The following is an 18,825-nucleotide window of genomic DNA, read 5'->3' on the forward strand; positions in this document are numbered from 1 at the left end:
CGCCACTGGGGAGACGAATGCGGCCGGGCGTGGTGCTGCCCCCGCCCCCCCCTCGTGTGCCGCGTCGACCTTCATAGGTGCTCGCTAACAGCACTGGCCCCAACAGTCTGTTGAGGCTACGGGGAGGATCTTTGTCTTGTGTGTTAAGGTGGACCTCCCCTCTCTCGACGAGATGGAGCGTGTGAGATGATTACAGCAGAGGCCCGGTGTGCGGGGTTAGCGGTCACCCAGGCCCAGCTTACACAATAAATTTAAATATTCAGCAAAGCTCTCGTGTTTATTGAGGTAAACCTCACTGACTATCAAAGGGGGTCCTGCCCTGAGATGTTTGGCCATTCCGTTGGAGAGGGGCGGGGAGAACTTCGGACATTAAAACAGGCAAACTCGTTTTCCTGTGCTCCCCGCATCAATGCTGTCGATTACATACCCCTGTTCAAACCCAGATTCTCAAGCCCTTCCGAGCCATTGCAGGCCTTTCCGCCAGCGGTGGCGTGAGCGAGCAATTGCAGGGCTGCGCCTCTATCTGGTGTTGTACGTTTGCCGTCTCGAGTCGCGCTCGCTGTCCACAGTCGCCTTCACGACCAGGACGCAGAGGCTCCTGGCTCTCGTGGACGCAGTCGCACGCTGAGGATGAGTGGATGAATGTTCATTGTCAAACAGAGAGAGGGCAAAGGGACAACACAACGGATGGGCTTGGAGCCTGGACTTGAACAGAGAGGTGGAGTCGACAGGGGCGCCACGGTTATGATGTTAACTACCTCGCCTGATATGCAGGCGATCATAGGTTCGATCCCTACCCTGACGCCTATTGTATATTTGAAGTTTGCGGTGTCTCCCTCCCCATGGTCACGTGGGTTTGTTTCCCAGTCCTCCAGGCTGTCCCTCGACATCACGCGTTCAGAGTATTTGGCTGCTCTCAATGTCGAGCGGCTTCGTCTGAGCTCTCATTTGTGATAGCCAGGTCGCTTCTGAAACGAGCTGTATAGCTCAGTGGACCTGGCCTGCTAAAAATATTAATTGTTTAGTTTTAAACAGCACGGAGGTCTGGGGCGGGTAAGGGCGCTCCATATAATGGGGGCAGCATAGGGGAATGGACAAACACAGGAACCGCGGACTATCATCTTCATCATCACGGGCACCATCCAGCGAGGAATCTCCCCATGCCGTGGCGGTTGCTTGACCATACTTCACCACGTTGGTCAATGCGAGTTGGTGAAGGGTTGGTGGCATCACGGGAGGCAGGACCGGTTTTAACGACCACGCGGGCACTGCTGCTGGTAGCCAAGGCCGGTAATTGAACTCGGTTCACCGGGTTGCAAAAGAAATTCGTTGTAAAACTAGATTTAAAAGTGCATAGCTCCAGTGGCTTCCTCAGGAAGAGCGTTCCAGACGGCCGCAGAAGCGCATCTGAAAGCGCGCGATGCAGTGACCAAAAGCCGCTGCGCAGACGACCGCAGTTCGCGTGATGATGGTTGATGCTCCTTGACGAGAAAATTCGCAATATCTACCGCGCACTTTGAGCACTTCAACTTTAACACGTTCACTGGGAAGTGGATGAGGCTCACAACGAACCGATTCATCTCTAAACACCGACACGTCATCCCACCCTTGGCGGTGTCTTAGAGTCGTAAATTGTCCACGTGAATGTTGCACATCATAGACCCCCCCCCCTGCCCTGCAGTCACTGGAGGCCGCTACATTCACTCACCCACCGCGACACTGGCGGCACGCTTCCGCCGCGAGGTGGAGGCAGGATTTACCATCTGATGAACTAAAACAGATCAGCAAAGTCTCCTCAATATATACCTGTGTGTGTGTTGAACTTCTTTCGCGCCGTACGCAGCCATGCCGTGCTTATCGGAGGTTGCCCAGATCGACTCAGCCTCAAATGAGTACCTGCGATGCGGTGTGTAAATATTACCACTGGGGAGACAAAGGCGGCCGGGCGTGGTGCTGGCCACCAAATTCTACAGAGGGGTCTTGTACTGTACTTACATAAGATGCGTTACATGTGAATGTGGGGAGCGGTGGGGTCGTGGTTAGCGCACTCCGCCACTAACCCGGCCACCTGAGTTCGATTCCCGCTCACAACCAAAAACAGTGGCGGATATCTGAACCGGTCCTGGGAGACAAAGGCGGTCGGGGGTGGGGCTGGCCACCCACCTCGTCGTGTATCGTTCCGGCCCTCATAGGTGCTCGCTAACAGCACTTGTCCTTAAAAAATCTATTTAAGCTACACGAGGAATCTTTGTCTTGTCTCTCGACATCGGCCCCCACGGCCTTCTGTGCGTGCATCATTTCCAGCAGCATTGAATCAGAAGAAGAAAAAGTCTCGACCGATTTCGACCACGCAGTGTCTCTCTACCAGCAGCCACCCTCTCTCGTTGGATCGCTCCACGCTCTGCGCACAGACGGCACGCCGTGTCAACCCACACGGTTTGCCCCGTTATCATTGTCCAGGGAAATTGAGTTTTCAGGTCCATACTCTTAGGTTTTTTCGGTAAAGTCAGGTAGGTAAAAAATAAAATTAAAATTAATAAAAGTAAAAAAAAAATTCACGACGTTTCGGAGGCAACACAAGCTTCCGCCTTCAGGTGGAACCGTCACAGCACGATTGCTGTATCAAGTAAAGATACAGCAATTGATATTTTACTTTTATTAATTTTATTTTTATTTTTTACCTACGTGACTTTACCGAAAAAAACCTTAGAGTATGAATTCTTGCAGTCACGAAAGCTTCAAATCTAGAATTTTCAGGTCCATACGGCGCACAACCGTTTCAATACGGGCAAAACACATTTTTTGTGTCAATTTATTTGCGTTTCTCCCTTGCGATGGGACTTTGCAGGATGAACGTTGAGATGTATTTGGGGCACGGGGGTGACCAATACGGTCTGAATTGGTCTGTAACGAGGTGGGGCACTGATGGGCGGTCCACGGGCATGGTGGCGAGAGGGGCGCTCTGAGATGGAGCCACTCGACTCGCCCTGCTGCAGGAGGAGGCGGCCGGGAGTCACCCCCCGCGCACTTCACCCACCACACGACTCTCCACTGCTGGGCGACAAAGGCTACTCACAGCTCTCCCCCACGTGTTCATTCGGCACGATGTCCGACGTTTCGCTCCCTCCGAGGTGGTTGCAGGGAGCTTCGCGGATTGCACGAGTGCTGAGCCTGCGTCAGAGGTCGCAAACGGGTTTCGATTCCTTACCCGTACCCGGCCGCACCAGGGTCGCAAATGGGTCCCCGTACCCGGCCGGGTACGGGTACCCGTTCCCTACACGTACCCGTATCCTACCCGAAATGAGTGACAAACGGTTACTCACCAGTGACTCACGGCCTACCCGTACCCGGCCGCACCAGGGTCGCAAACGTGTACCCGGCTACCCGTACCCGGTACGGGTAGTCGGGTATCGGGTAGGGTACGGGTATCTGGTACCCGGTTGCGACCTCTGGCCTGCGTGCATCAGCGGCGAGACTGGTCTGCATCAGCAGACACCAAACAAAGATCACCCCACCACGCCCGTGTCACACGCCTTAACAGACCTCTGGGGCAACTGCTGTTAGCGGCACGCGAGAAGTGGCGGCGACGTCACCACGGCCCGTGTGCCATGCTAGGTGCACCGAGCGTGACCGCCTGTCGCTCACACACACACAATAACGATCTCCCTTGTAATGTGCAGCTCGCTTTCTGTGGGCATTGGCGTCACACTCTGTGGCGGGCAGACTACTTGATGGGGATGGTATATCGAGACACTTGAGTGTTTAGCAGGCGGTGTGGAACGTGAGACTGACCCTGCCCTATGATTTAAATCAATCAACAGCCTCCGGAGAAAAATACTTTTGGGAAATTTCTGGAAAGAAATATATAAAAATTATCAGGATATTTTTTTTATTCTAGTTATACCCGAAAGGCACAGCTATAAGTGTTTACCCCTTGTAGAACATCATTGTAACATACAACATAGTTAGACTTAATACACAGCTCAGTAACTGTCGCCTGTATGTATATATATCATTATGATACAAACATTCGCCGTGTAGCCTTTAACAGACAGTTGTGGCAAGTATCGTCATTTATCGAGCACGCACCGATATAGAGGCCTTTGAAGGTAGACACGGCACACGAGGGGGGTGGGCGGTCAACAACACGCCCGTCCGCCTTTGTCTCCCCGGTGCTGATATTTACCACACCACGCCAGGCACTCATTTGAGGCTGAGTCGATAATAGCGGAGACCACGAAGCGATTCAAATATTCACCAGGATAATTTGGTCGTGAGCTGGAATCGAACTCGGGTCGTTGGGTTCGGAGTGCACGGTGCGCTAACCCACTGCGCCACCGTTCCATCCTATTTGAACATACGAAACACGCAGATATAAACATCCCCAATTCAACTTTATAGACCGCGGGTCTAAGCGGTGTTCGCGAGCACCTATTAAAGCCCGTCGCGGCACGCGTGGCTGTGGTGTGATCAGTATCGCCCCCGGCCGCCTTTGTCTTCCTAGAGAGAATGTTCACGCACCACGTCAGGTATTTATTTACTGCTGAGTCGACGTAAGGGAATGCCAAGGACAGACACAATGATGTTAAGCGTCACGTACCTGCAGGATTACGCACACACACGCAGTTTGTACAGTTGGCAGTGTACGTGGTTATTGCAAATCTATCGTGCTTTCGGCTTGCATACATTTTATCTCATTAATATCGCTCTGCCTAAATTGTGTTTTCTACATAAAGCGTCTTGTTAAATGACGTATGTGGAAATGTACGATTTATGCAGTAGGGTGCCACTCAATATGCATGTAAACTAAAAACAAACCACTTTTCATTGTGCCAGCTAAGGCCCACTGAGCCGCGTAGCTGCTTTTCAGAAGCGACCTGCCCACAAATGACGGCTCAACCAAGTGGCTTATCACGTGGACATTTTCGCAGCCAAATACTCTAAACGCGTGGTGTTCATTCTAAATGTGGAGGGGAAAACCGGAGGACCCGGAGAAAAATCCACGCGACCACGGGGAGAGAGACAGCGCAAACTCCAAATATACAGCAGCAGGCGTCAGGGTCGGGATCGAACCCACGACCTCCTGTATACCAGGCGAGGTCGTTAACATCTCCTAGCCACCGCAGCGCCCTGTGCAGTGGAGAAAGGACCATTTATCGAATGCGTCATGACAGTAAATGAGGGTTGTTTGACCATACTTCACCACGTTTGGTTTAGTAGGGGTTGGCGAAGAAGAGGAGAGGCCCCAAGGTAAATTCAAATACCACTCGCCATTGATATTAGCTCTGTCCTGGGAATCGAACTCAGGTGGTTGGGTTCGTACGGCAGTGCGCTACCCACTGCTCCACCCCATATGTGCACAGTCATCGAGGCAGGATGTCGTGGGTTCTATCCCGATCCTGACGCCTGCTGCTGTATATTTGGAGTTTGCGGTGTCTCTCTCCCCGTGTTCACGTGGATTTTTCTCCAGGTCCTCCGGGTTTTCCCTCCACATTTAGAATCAACATCACGCGTTCAGAGTATTTGGCTGCGAAACATTTCCACTTGATAAGCCACTTCGCTGAACTATCATTTGTGGCCAATTCGCTTCTGAAAAAGAGCTGTATAGCTCAGTGGGCCTTACCTGGTGGTAAAAAATATTGAGTTGAGTTAAAGGTTCAGTTCAGTGTTCTAAGACCACACGCTGCTCTTAATGCGTTACCGCTGGGTAGCGGTGGTGGCTGTGCTGCACGTGGTTTGTCATCCCGCACTGTGAGGGCAGCAGCGAGAGCTGGTGACAAACATTGCGAGAGTCTCTTCCCGTGGGGCCGCGAGGAGGTTGCCAGACCCTGGCTTGGCAGCAGAGTTTAGAGCAGCAAAGTGACGGCTGATAATTATCACCGGTCCCTTCTGTATGGGATAGAGTTTTTCTCCATCGCAGGCATGGGCTTTATCTGGGTGCTACGCTTTCCTGCCACGTGCGTAATGAACGCTCACTGCAGTAATTGTCTGAAAACATCTTAATATAGAAAGAACTGCAGAGCAATCGTTGGTAGTGCCGGTTCGCCATCTTGTCGGAGCCCTCCGTCGTGTCTGTGGTTCCTGCTCGGCGATTGTGAGATGCAATTCGTCTGAACGACGAGGCAAATATATACACAGCTGATCTTTACATTCTATTTTTTTAAGTCAGCTGCTGAGAATGCCATTCTGTTCTGTTTATATTTACATACAGGTCGTTCATATAATCCCCTCCTCGTCTTCTCTGACTCTATGCCTCAACTATGACTCTACACTATGTGTGTGTGTGTTGATTGTAACGCATTTCTAACTCAGTCGAGGAAACAGTCAACTATTGAGGGGTCTAAACTCGCAGTGGCTTCAGTTTAACGGGCGAATGAATAAAGGCAGGAAGGTGTGACCTTGAGAATAGCACATTTACACTTTGAGTGGAACCCGACTGCACTGGTAGACAGAGCTCGGCATTGCACACACACACACCGACATAATGTACTGTACATAGACAAATATCCCCCGTGTAGCCTTAACAGATTGCTGGGGCAAGTGCTGTTAGCGAGCACCTATGAAGGCCGGCACGGCACACGAGGGGGTGGGTGGCCAGCACCACGCCCGGCCGCCTTTGTCTCCCCAGTGGCGATGTTTACTACACACCGCACTCGGTACTCATTTTAGGCTGAGTCTACCTAGGGGAAGCCCATTACCGCTTCAGATAATCGTCACTGGTGTTGGCCGTGAGCGGGAATCGAACTCGGGTGGCCGCGTTCGTAGCGCAGGGCATGAACAGCTGCACTTACCGCTCCCCACAAAAGACAAAGATGCCCCGTATAGCCTTCACAGACTGTTGGGGCAAGACTGTTAGCGAGCACCTCTATAAAGGCCTCACACACACACAGACACACAAACACATGTGCATGTACTCAGAAAGCCACCGACTCACCGCAGGCGCGTTTAAGTTATTCACGACGACCAACGAGATAGAAAGAATGAGCCAATTTAGAGGCCAGCCAACCACGCGAGTGATGCTGCTTTTAGAAGTAAAAGATGTTTGTTCTACCCTCGACTACAAACATTGACATTCATGGGGTGGCCACGTGGCGCCGTGATGTCGACGGCACTCGTGGTCTCACAGCAAGATGGGACCTGCGTTCGATTCCCGACTCGGGTGTGCCTGTCTGTGTGGAACCTGCACCGTACGATATGTTCTCCTCCTGTTCCAGATGGGATTTCCTCCGAACACAATGATTGTGATTAGGAGGGTCCTCCTAGGAAAACAGTGGCTTTCTGGGAAAAAAATTGCTTCATAGCTCACTGGATTCCTCCAGTCTCAATACATATTCTGATTCTGAATTAAGTAATACTTCTTATTATTATTGAAACTCTTTGGTTCTTTCGGTAAGGTCACGTAGGTATAAAATAAAATAAATCACGACGTTTCGGGCGCAACACAAGCGTCCGTCATCAGGTGGGAAAGCGTGGTCTGCTGCTGAGGCAGACTGTTTTAAAAGGTTTGAAATGGGTGTAGTCCAAGGGTCATAATGAAGTGGCCGGGGCTAGTGATGTTAATGTGAGAAATTAGCATGTACCTATAAGATAGGAGGAGAGCGGCCTCCTGGACGAGGGCACGGACGTGGCGATGTTAATGTGAGAGATTAGCATGAAATAACAGCTGACATAGGCAGGTAGGATGGAAACATCACAGTCAGTTCAGATTATTTAGCCCCTTATTGAAGACCGAAAAAACAGTCGGGTTTCTCCACAATTATGGCGGTTGCCTGATGAGGCTGGTTGCAATAAACTCGTATTGTAAACGTCGCGGGTTTACTCTCCAACACACCACCGGTGTGCTGGACTAGTAACTAATTGGTTTGTTTTGTTTACGTGGCAAACCTTTTCTAATTGGCTGTGTCGGGTGGTGGTGGGTTTAACGACACATTTATATCTACGCGATCTAACCCCAAAAAAAAAAACCTCTATTATGGATCATTATTGTCAGTAATCAGACAATGCAACAACATTCGACTCCAGGCTCTCACAAAGCAACGCCTTAATAATTACAATTATGCTCATACAAATAAATGTGACAACCGTTCCTGATAGTGGAATAGCAATGCCATACTGAGATTGTCGGTGGAAAAGTAACAGGGTGGCCATCGGAAGTAGAGGCGGGTGCAGAAGAGATATGCCCTCACCGCGACTAATTGATCACAAGATCACAAAGCACCTCTGATCGTGATTTTCCCAAGGTCGCATTGATATAAAAAAAATTACACGGTACCACATTTGGGGGGTGGGGGGAGAGATATTGACCATCTCAGAATCTGCTGAAGACCGAGTGAGTCATTGTCATCAAACGATGGGAAAATAACTTTCAGGAAATTACTGAAGAATCACTTGCAAAGGGAGTGGGGGTGCATTTATCGAAGGCGCAATTCTTAAATCGTCGGTCATCAGAAGGTTGCAAAGGTGGGAATAAAAAATACATTTGAGCAAAAATGAAATGCATGCACAGTAAGTAGAACGAGGTGTGCGGAACAAAGCACGCGCTTGTTGGAGGGACACAACTGGAAGAGGCGATAGGGAACACTGTACACACTGTACGTTCTGCACCGCACGTGCAGCACGTACAGTGTGTGTACTGTGCAACACTGTACTACAGTGCGTGCGTTCTGTACAGTGCGTGCAGTGTGCATCGAGTGCAATTACTGAAGGCGCATTTGGGATCAAAGACGGTGGCTACTTAAGTCGCGAGCTGCACAGCAAGTTGGAGGAGTTTGAGAAGACGTTTTTAAAACCAATTCCTGCGGAGGGAGCTGGTGGAACGTTGGGTTGCTCGGTCAATGGCCAGGGTCAACGGCGGCGTGGTGTATTCCGCAAATATGCCCGACTGTGAGGGCGGGCACAAGCCGGCGTGAGTAGGTTAAACGTTGAGTTTTATAAGGGCACCACGGGGTGACCAGCCCCTCCCCACCCAGCCCCACCCCTCCCACCCTCCACATAGCCCCACCCTCCCCACCCAACCCCTCCCTCCCCACCCAGCCCCTCCCTGCACGACGGACACAATAATCCCCTGTGGGCTGGTGTAACCAGGAGGTTCCTACCAGTAAAATCACTTGGTAAACGAATATCGCCATCAATGCGCCTGAACAGTTCAGAGTTTTCAACCTGTGCAACTGCCCTTGGCTGTGACAGGCGGATGGGGAGAAGACGCAGAGCGACAAACAGAAAAAATGTGCAGCGACAATTTTATTTTTTATTTTTATTGCACGCTTTTTTATTAACTCACTGTCTGTTGTTGTTGTACCCTCAAATCTTGTAACTCAAATTTAACCCACTTCCCAATGTGGTATAGACTGCAAACTTGGTATACTTATGTCTTACTGATGACAATACTGTATTCTATCATATAAAACATATATATTTTTTAATTGTATGTTATGTTTCGGCTTGGGTCTAATTGTCCACGCTCAACTGACGTTGGCTGTCAATCACCACGTGGTCCCTTACGTTATGGCAAGCTTCGGGGCCACTTCCTGGAGTCGCGGAGTTCTTCCATTACTAGTACGGTACATTTAATTAAAGCGTCTTTCAAAAAGTTTTTTTTTACATTATTTTTTAAACTGAGCAAAGAAGCATGGGAGAGATGCACGACGGGAATGAGACTGAGACACACGAGAGAAAAACGAGCGCAAGTTTGAGGCGGCTACTGTCAGATAAAGTTCACACTAACACATACAACACGTGCAAACTACTTATTTCATTTTACCTGTTAAGACACACCGAGCTATACAGCTCTTTTCCCAGAAGCGGCCGGGCTATCACACATTATAGCTCAACGAAGTGGCTTATCATCATCATCGTCATCACGTGGAAACTTGTAGCAGCCAAATCACTCTAAACGCGTGATGTTTATTCTAATTGTGGAGGGGCAAAACCGGAGGGCCTGAATAAAAAGCCACGCGCCCACTTGGGGAGAGAGAGAGAGAGAGACACGGCAAACTCTCAAATATACAGGAACCCACGACCTCCTGTAGACCAGGCGAAGTGGTGAACATCTCCTAGCCAGCATGGCGCCCCAAGTTAGTGGAGACCTGGGTGGAACACTTCGCTAGAAGTTGGTGATGTTCAGTATAGTTAGTGGAGACCTGAGATAATGCTTCGCTAGAAGTTGGTGATGTTCAGTATAGTTCGTGGAGACCAGGGTGAAAAGCTTTGCTAGAAGTTGGTGATGTTCAGTATAGTTAGTGGAGACCTGGGTGCCACGCTTGGCTATAAGTTGATGATGTTCAGTATAGTTAGTGGAGACCTGGGTGCCACGCTTGGCTAGAAGTTGGTGATGTTCAGTATAATAATTGGTTTTTTACCCTTCTATCTGGCAACAAAACTGACACCTTTTTTACAAGGAGTCATGTTTGCATAGACCACAATACCTGCAGCCATAATGCAAACAAAAAACATAACTCTGATAATATATGCACTGTCCTTAAAGTTGATTGATGTTAAGTATAGTTCGTGGAGACCTGGGTGAACGCTTCGCTAGAAGTTGGTGATGTTAAGTATAGTTAGTGGAGACCTGCCTAAACAGACTGTTGGGGCAAGTGCTGTTAGCGTGCAGCACCTATGAAGGCCGGCACGGTGCACGAGAGGGTTGTGGGTGGCCAGCACCACGCACCGACCGCCTTTGTCTATCCAGGTACCGATGTTTACTACTGAGTCGACCTACGGGAGGCCCAGGACCGGTTCAGATAATCGTCACCGGTGGTGTTTGGTGGCCGTGAGCGGGAATCGAACTCGGGTCCGCTGGGTTCGTAGCGCAATGTGACGACGCAACGGTAAATACACACACACGCAGATCGATACAGACGTAGACCACGCGTGTACACGTGTAGAACACGTGTATACATGTAGAACACGCCTACACGTGTATAACACATGTAGAACACGTGTATACGTGTAGAACACGTGTACACGTGTAGAATACACGTGTAGAACGCATGTATACATGTAGAACGCGCCTACACGTGTAGAACGCGTGTACACGTGTAGAACGCGTGGACTCATGTAGAACGCGTGTACACGTGTAGAACACGCGTGTACACGTGTAGAACCCACGTGTACACGTGTAGAACACATGTAGAACGCGTGTACACGTGTAGAACCCACGTGCACACGTGTAGAACCCACGTGCACACGTGTAGAACCCACGTGTACGCGTGTGTAGAACACACGCGTACACGTGTAAAACACGCGTGTACACGTCGACAGCTGTCTGTACACGGTTAACAGAGCGAGTTTTGTCAGATACAGCGTCAGCGATGTATGTGCAGGCGACACTATTTATACACGAATTCACCTTGACGCAAAAATGCCCAGAATCTCGTGCACGCAATAACGAGTCCAGCACTGAGTACGGGGGGGAGCCGTGGTGCAGTGGTTAGCGCACCGCGCAACGATCCCAGCGAGCCGAGTTCGATTGCGACTCGTGACCAATACCAGTGGCGAAAGTTTCAACCAGGTCCTGGCTGGGCCTCCCCTAGGTCTACTCGGCCTGAAATGAGCACGTGACGCGGTGTGTATTAAACATCCGCGCTGGGGAGACAAAGGCGGCCGTGCGTAGTGTCGGCCACGCAGCCCCTCGTGTGCCGTGCTGGCCTTAATAGGTGCTCGCTAACTGCACTTGCCCCAACAGTCTGTTCAGGCTATACCGGGGGAATCTTTGTCTTTATACATATATATACATACGGACACAATTTGTGTCTTTAACATATTACAGAGCATTAGGTGAATTGTTTTGTTGTTATAATATAGCATAGATTCGAATGCGTATATCTAATCGGGTAAATCGGTAATCGTTATTATAATACGATTATCGGTTCTGGAAGCCATCGGTTTGAGCGTGAATCTCGTAAAGAATGTCCACCGATTGGGCACTCGCGAAAGTGCAAACCGCACGGCGGGCTAAGTCACCGTGTGGTCACACGCACACACGCACGCACACACGCACGCGCACGCACGCGCGCGCACGCGCACGCACACACACGCGCACACACACGCACACGCGCACACACGCGCACGCGCGCACACACGCGCGCACACGCACACGCGCACACACACACGCGCACACACATACACGCACACACGCGCGCGCCCTCGTTTGGGCAGTCAAACTGATACAGATGCAGCCCGCTTCAATCGCTTGCTCGCATCACTGCTGGCAGAAGAACACTCGTCTAGGGGGCGGGGGGTGTTGGGGAGCTCTCGAGTGGTATTAGGCCTACTCTTCCACGGAGACCCGCACGTCTTGGAAGAGGTGGGCGTACCAACATGTCCGATCAGGGAGCCGCGGTGGCGAGATGTTAACTACCTCACCTGGTCTACAGGAGGTCGTGGGTTCGATCCTGACCCCTGATAGATGTTAACTACCTCGCCTGGTCTACAGGAGGTCGTGGGTTTGATCCTGACCCCTGAGAGATGTTAACTACCTCGCCTGGTCTACAGGAGGTCGTGGGTTTGATCCTGACCCCTGAGAGATGTTAACTACCTCGCCTGGTCTACAGGAGGTCGTGGGTTTGATCCTGACCCCTGAGAGATGTTAACTACCTCGCCTGGTCTACAACAGGTCGTGAGTTCGATCCTGACCATGAAAGATGTTAACTACCTCGCCTGGTCTACAGGAGGTCGTGGGTTCGATCCTGACCATGAGAGATGTTAACTACCTCGCCTGGTCTACAGGAGGCCGTGTTTTCGATCCCGACCCAAACGCCTGCTGTATAGTTTGCGGTGTCTCTCTCCCCGTGGTAGCGTGGATTTTTTCTCGGCGCCCTCCCGGGATTTTCCCCTACACGTTTAGCATCAACGTCACGCGTTTAGAGTTATCTGGCCGCTATAAATGTTCACACGATGATGATGATGATGAGCCCACTTCAATGAGCTATCATTTGTAGACTGTTGATTGGTTGGTTGGTGAAGCCGCTGTGTGTTACTGCTGCGTGGACAGAGGCGGTGGACGGATGGAGGAGGTTTGTTTTATTTAAGAATCTCGTCAACGATGTTTCAACTGCCGCACCGGGAAATCGAGTAGAATGGGCGACATCTGGAGGGCAAGTCCAGTGCGCTGACCCATCACACCATCATTGTTGGTAACAAACACATAAATTGTATATATATGTGTGTGTCATGTATACACGTAGAAGGGTAATGTTTATGGCCGCGGAATTTCTATATGTGCAGAAATCTGCTAACCGGTTTTAACCGGTTTTTTCTCATTCGGTTAACGGTAATAATATAAACACAATCGGACAACCCTCTATAGAAGTACTGTACGAATTATTATACACACACGGTACAAATGGGCATCGGCAATTGCCTTTATATTTGAGTATATATATACAGGACGGTTGTGTATATGTGCGTTTATATATGACAGCACGCGTATCGATACATTTAAATCATTTAAATCTATACATTTAAATTATGTTAAATGATGTATGAACGTATACATTTGTGTCTATATCCACGTGTATTTAAAACACAACTCTATATGTAAGACACGTCATAGGGGAGCGGTGGCGCAGTGGTTAGCGCACTACGCTCCGAACCCTGAGTCCCCAGTTCGATTCCCGCTCACGGCCAACATCGGTGACGAACATCTTAAACCGGACCTGGCCTTCCCTAGGGTCGACTCAAACTTAAATGAGTAACTGTGCCTGGTGCAGTTTGTAAAACATCAACACTGGGGAGACAAAGGCGGCCGTGCGTAGTGTTGGGTGGGCCCTTCATAGGTGCTCGCTCACAGCAATTGCCCCAACAGTCTGTTCAGGCTATACGGGGGATTATTTTGTACCTTCATAATCTTTATGCATATACATTTCACATATAGTACATGTGAGTTTATGATGATCGTATACGCATATGTCCAGAATACACACACACACACGCGTTTGTTTACCTTTAATTCATATTAAGGCACAAACGTTTAGTTGCATACCGACTGCCCGTTTAAATCTCACGCATCTCAAATCACGCGATAATTATTAATCCGCACGCATACGAACGCGTGCGTGTGGGTTGCGTGCGTCCACCTGTGCGTGTGTGTTCAGTGGTGCTCGCTAACATCACTTGCCCCAACAGTCTGCTCAGGCTATACGGGGGATCTTTGTCTTTGTTCACGCACTCAACACAATGTTGGCACACATAGGCGCAGCGTGCATATTTGTGTGCACACACCGGCGGGCCGTGCAGTTTCCCCAACACAATATTGCTTGTTCAGCTCATGTATTTAAGATGCAGTTTAATTTGAACGCTATATATATTGCCACGTTTTATCCTGGCATTGCTTTCGATTGCTAAGTTCGGGAATACAGATTTGTGTTCGTGAAGTTAACTTTTTAATTCTACGGAGTAAATGTATAATTAGTAAGTCATGAATTAATTATAATACAACAATAATATGTACACGTTAAATACTCATTGAGTCTCATACGCTATTGTCAGGAGGGTCTTGTATTGACATATATTCCCATTCCTTTCTCTTGAGTTTAATAGTAAACACAGGTTGAAAGTATCATATAGTATGGATATTATTACCTATAATTTATGTTTTGGATAGGCCACGGAATAATCTGGCCGGTTGTGTGTCGTAAGACCCTCCACCACCTTGCATAGCCAAACGAAATTAAACAGTGACGTGCACAAGAGTTTAGCGCACCGATGTATCATTGATTCAGCTCGCATCTTCACGATCACCCATGGTCACTCCACTGCTGGATCAAGACTTCCCCACCCTGTGTGTCGTTCACATGTGGGGGAGGGAGGTAGGGAGGGGGGCGGTGTTGACCATACTTCACCACGCTGGTCAGTGTGGGGTTGGTGAATGGGGTTACCCCAGGTCATATATCACTCGTGGCCAGGATTTGAACTCAGGGAGCCCAGATACATAGCGCAGTGAGCCACCGCTCCACCTATACTCCACATTACGAAGCATGAAATGCTTTAACCATCTATCCGGTAATAACGGAAGTGGTCTAATAAAATGTACATAGAATCTATATCAAATAATATAGAATCTAAAACTCATGGAAAGTACATAATTTATGGATCAAACACTACTATTTGTGGTATCTGAATCATTGTAATACATGTTGTACACGTACACACGCACATGCACACAACTCTACATATGTACACGCTACGTAAAGCTATACACACACAAACACACACATATATATACACATACGCACATATAAAACACGCACAAATACACACATAGACACACGTGCTGTATAAATATATGTACGTGTACAGATCGCACAAAAACGTGTACACGTACAGTGCGCACAAATACACACAGACAACAGACGCGTACGCAGCACACATTCAGAGACGTACTAGCACACACACAAAGACAAAGATCCCCCGCGTAGCATTAAACAGACTGTTGGGGCAAGTGCTGTTAGCGAGTAGCAGCACCTACGAAGGCCGGCACGGCGCACGAGGGGGTGGGTGGGTGGCCAGCACCACGCCCGGCCGCCTTTGTTATACCACCACCGCACCAGGGACTCATTTAAGGTTGAGTCGACCTAGGGGGAGGCACCAGGACCGGTTGAAATATTCGTCGGTGAAATTGTTTCTTGAGCGGGCACATTGACAGACATACACAGTCTGAAATGTCTCACGTATACACAATGTACACACGAAAAAGACAATGATCCGTTAACATAGATACTGTGGTCATATATAGACCGTTGGGGAAAGGCGCTGTCAGCGAGCGCCTATTAAGGCAACCACAGAAAGACGAGTGGGTGATGTGACCAGCACAATACCCGGCCGCCTTTGTATCCCCAGTACTGACGTATTTACACACCGACGCGAGGTACTCATTTCTGGCTGAGTTGACTTAGTGGGAAGCCGGTAAGGTTCAAACACTGATATCACCTGGAGTCGAACCGAGGCCACTGGGTTCAACCACGTAACCATATAAAGACAAGGATCCCCCGTGTAGCCTCAACAGACTGTTGGGGCAAGTGTTGTTAGCGAGCACCTCTGAAGGGCAAGCGCCACGCCCGGCCGCCTTTGTCTCCCCGGTGCTGATGATGTTTTACACGCCACACGATGCGGCTACTCGACCGAGGGGAAGTCCAAGATCGGTTCAGATATTCGCCACTGATGTTGGCCGGAAACCAACAGAGACAGACAACCATATACCAATACGCACACACAAAGTATATTCTGGCACTTATACGCGTGTCTCCTGAAGAAGGACAGTGGGCCGAAACGTCGAGGTCTCTCCGTAACGGACGAGACCCTATTATCGTTATTTTTTTTCATTCACAAGCTTTGTAGAAATTCACTGAAAATTAAACGTTATATTTTAGACAAATATAATCGCATACACACACGTGCTGCTGTTTACACACCGCACAAGTCCCTCATTCCAGGCTGAGTTGACCTAGGCGAGGCTCATGACCAGTTCAGACAATCGCCGCTGATGTTCGCCACCAACAAAGACAAAGATCCCCCGTGTAGCCTGAACAAACTTTTGGGTCAAGTGCTGTTAGCGAGCACCGACGGAGGCGGACACGGAACGGCCGCCTTTGTCTCCCTTCGTAACGATGTTTACACATCGCACCAGGTACTCATTTGAGTCTGAGTCGACCCAAGGAAAGCCCAGGACCGCTTCAGATCATTATCGTCACTGGCTGTTGGTGTTGGACCGTGAGCGGGAATCGAACTCGGGTCGGCGAGTTCGTAGCGCGCCAACCCCAACACCACCGTTCCAGCACAAGACAAAGATCCCCCGTGTAGCCTTAACAGACTGCTGGGGCAAGCGCTGTTAGCGAGGAGCACCTATGAAGGCCGGCACGGTACACGAGGGGGTGGGTGGCCAACTCCACGCCCGGCCGCCTTTGTCTCCCCAATGGCGATGTTTACTACGCACCGCACCGAGTACACGCACGCGCACACTAACGTACACACGTTTACACACGCACACGTGCACACACACATGCACACGCACACACATCATCACTTGGAAGCCGATAAAAAAACGAGTCGCTCCAATTTAGTGGGAAGTCAAACTGAGGTTGCACTGTGTAGAGACCGACTCCCGTCATGGTAACGTGGCATTTCCACCGCTGCTGCAAATCAGCGCCGCACTCGGATGTACAGAGATACACTGTCGGTGTAATATCGTAACTAGAACTTTATCAATCATAATGTGTGATGGTGATGGTGGTGATGATGATGATTGGTGGTGGTGGTGATTGGTGGTGGTGGTGTTGATAATTGGCGGTGATGGTAGTGAGTGACCGAGAAGGTGAGGGGTGAGTGTGGGGTGAGTGTGGGGTGGACGTGCTGATTGCAGCTGATTTAAATGCGGCCTCACCTTAGCGGGACGCGACGAGATGAGAATCAGCTCCAGCAATCCCTGCCTCTCCCCTTACCTCTCCTCGCACTCTCTCCTGCCTCTCCTCCTCTCTCTCCTTCCCTACCCTCCCTCTCTCCTTCTTCCTTCTCCCTCTGATGTCTACAATCTCACTCTCCTCCCTCTCCTGCCTCTCCCTTCACACTCACCGCTCTCCCCTTCTCTTCTCACCTCCCCGTCCCTCTTTCTGCTCCCTCCTCCTGCTTCCCACTTTCTCCAACTCTGTGCAGAGTGTCTGTAATCTCTCTCTCTCTCTCGCTCTCTCCTCCCTCTCCTGTCTCCCCTCTCTCTCTTCTCAATGTCAATCTCCTCTTCTCTCTCCCTCTGTCTCGCTTACTCTATACAGAGTGTCTATTTAGCTCTGTCCTCCATCTCTCCTCTGCCACCTCCCCCCACACCACCTCGTTGTATCCGTAAATGTCTCTACAGCAGCTTTCTGTCCCTCCTTTATCCCTCCTTGATCTCTCTGCTGTACTCTCCCTTCTCTCGATATCTCTGCACCCTCTCTCCTTCTGCTCTCGCGACAGTTTCTCAGTTCTAACCCCCCCCCCCCCTCTCTCCCCCCCTGCGCCCCCCCTCTCCCCCCCTGCGCCCCCCCCCCACTCTCCCTCCTCACGGGTCGCGTCTGCGCTCTCTGAACGCCGTGAAATTCACTCTGCATCTCTCAAACCCTGGGAACCAGAGAGAGACCCACCCCACCCCATACATACAGCCCATACATACAGCCCATACATACAGCCCCATACATACACCCCCATACACACACCCCATACATACAGCCCATACACACAGCCCATACACACAGCCCATACATACAGCCCATACATACAGCCCATACACACACCCCCATAGATACACCCCTTACATACAGCCCATACATACAGCCCATACATACAGCCCATACATACACCCCATACATACAGCCCATACATACAGCCCATACATATTGGGGTGTGTGTATGGGCTGTATGTATGGGGATGTATGGTGTGTGTGTGTATGGGGTGTATGTATGGGGTGTGTGTATGGGCTGTATGTATGGGCTGTATGTATGGGGGTGTATGGTGTGTGTGTGTATGGGGTGTATGTAAGGGGTGTGTGTATGGGCTGTATGTATGGGCTGTATGTATGGGGGTGTATGGTGTGTGTGTGTATGGGGTGTATGTATGGGGTGTGTGTATGGGCTGTATGTATGGGGTGTGTGTATGGGGTGACCCCATACATACACCCCCATACATATATACCTTACACACCATACACACACCATACATACACCGCGTACACCAACAGCAGCCGCCGTTTGCCAATAAGGGTCCAACGCTCGCTGGCAGGTCACGGGACAGACCCAGGTGCCATGGGTTGACTGACTGAGATGACTGGCAGATGCACCACCTGTACCCCCTACTGTGCC

The 18,825-nt window shown here is 50.1% G+C and overlaps 1 protein-coding gene across 1 annotated transcript in view; it reads right to left on the reverse strand.

The window, feature by feature from the left end:
- Window positions 1-17,569, reverse strand: part of LOC133346330 (diencephalon/mesencephalon homeobox protein 1-B-like) — a 60,403-nt gene extending 42,834 nt beyond the window's left edge. Inside the window, exon 1 of the mRNA XM_061557826.1 lies at window positions 17,378-17,569. The gene's annotated coding sequence lies outside the window, so the exon portion shown is untranslated. The remainder of the gene's footprint in view (window positions 1-17,377) is intronic.
- Between the last annotated feature and the right edge of the window lie 1,256 nt (window positions 17,570-18,825).

This window comes from Lethenteron reissneri, chromosome 24, assembly GCF_015708825.2.
Source record: "Lethenteron reissneri isolate LAM-NWPU_2019-01 chromosome 24, ASM1570882v1, whole genome shotgun sequence".
NCBI lineage: Eukaryota > Metazoa > Chordata > Hyperoartia > Petromyzontiformes > Petromyzontidae > Lethenteron > Lethenteron reissneri.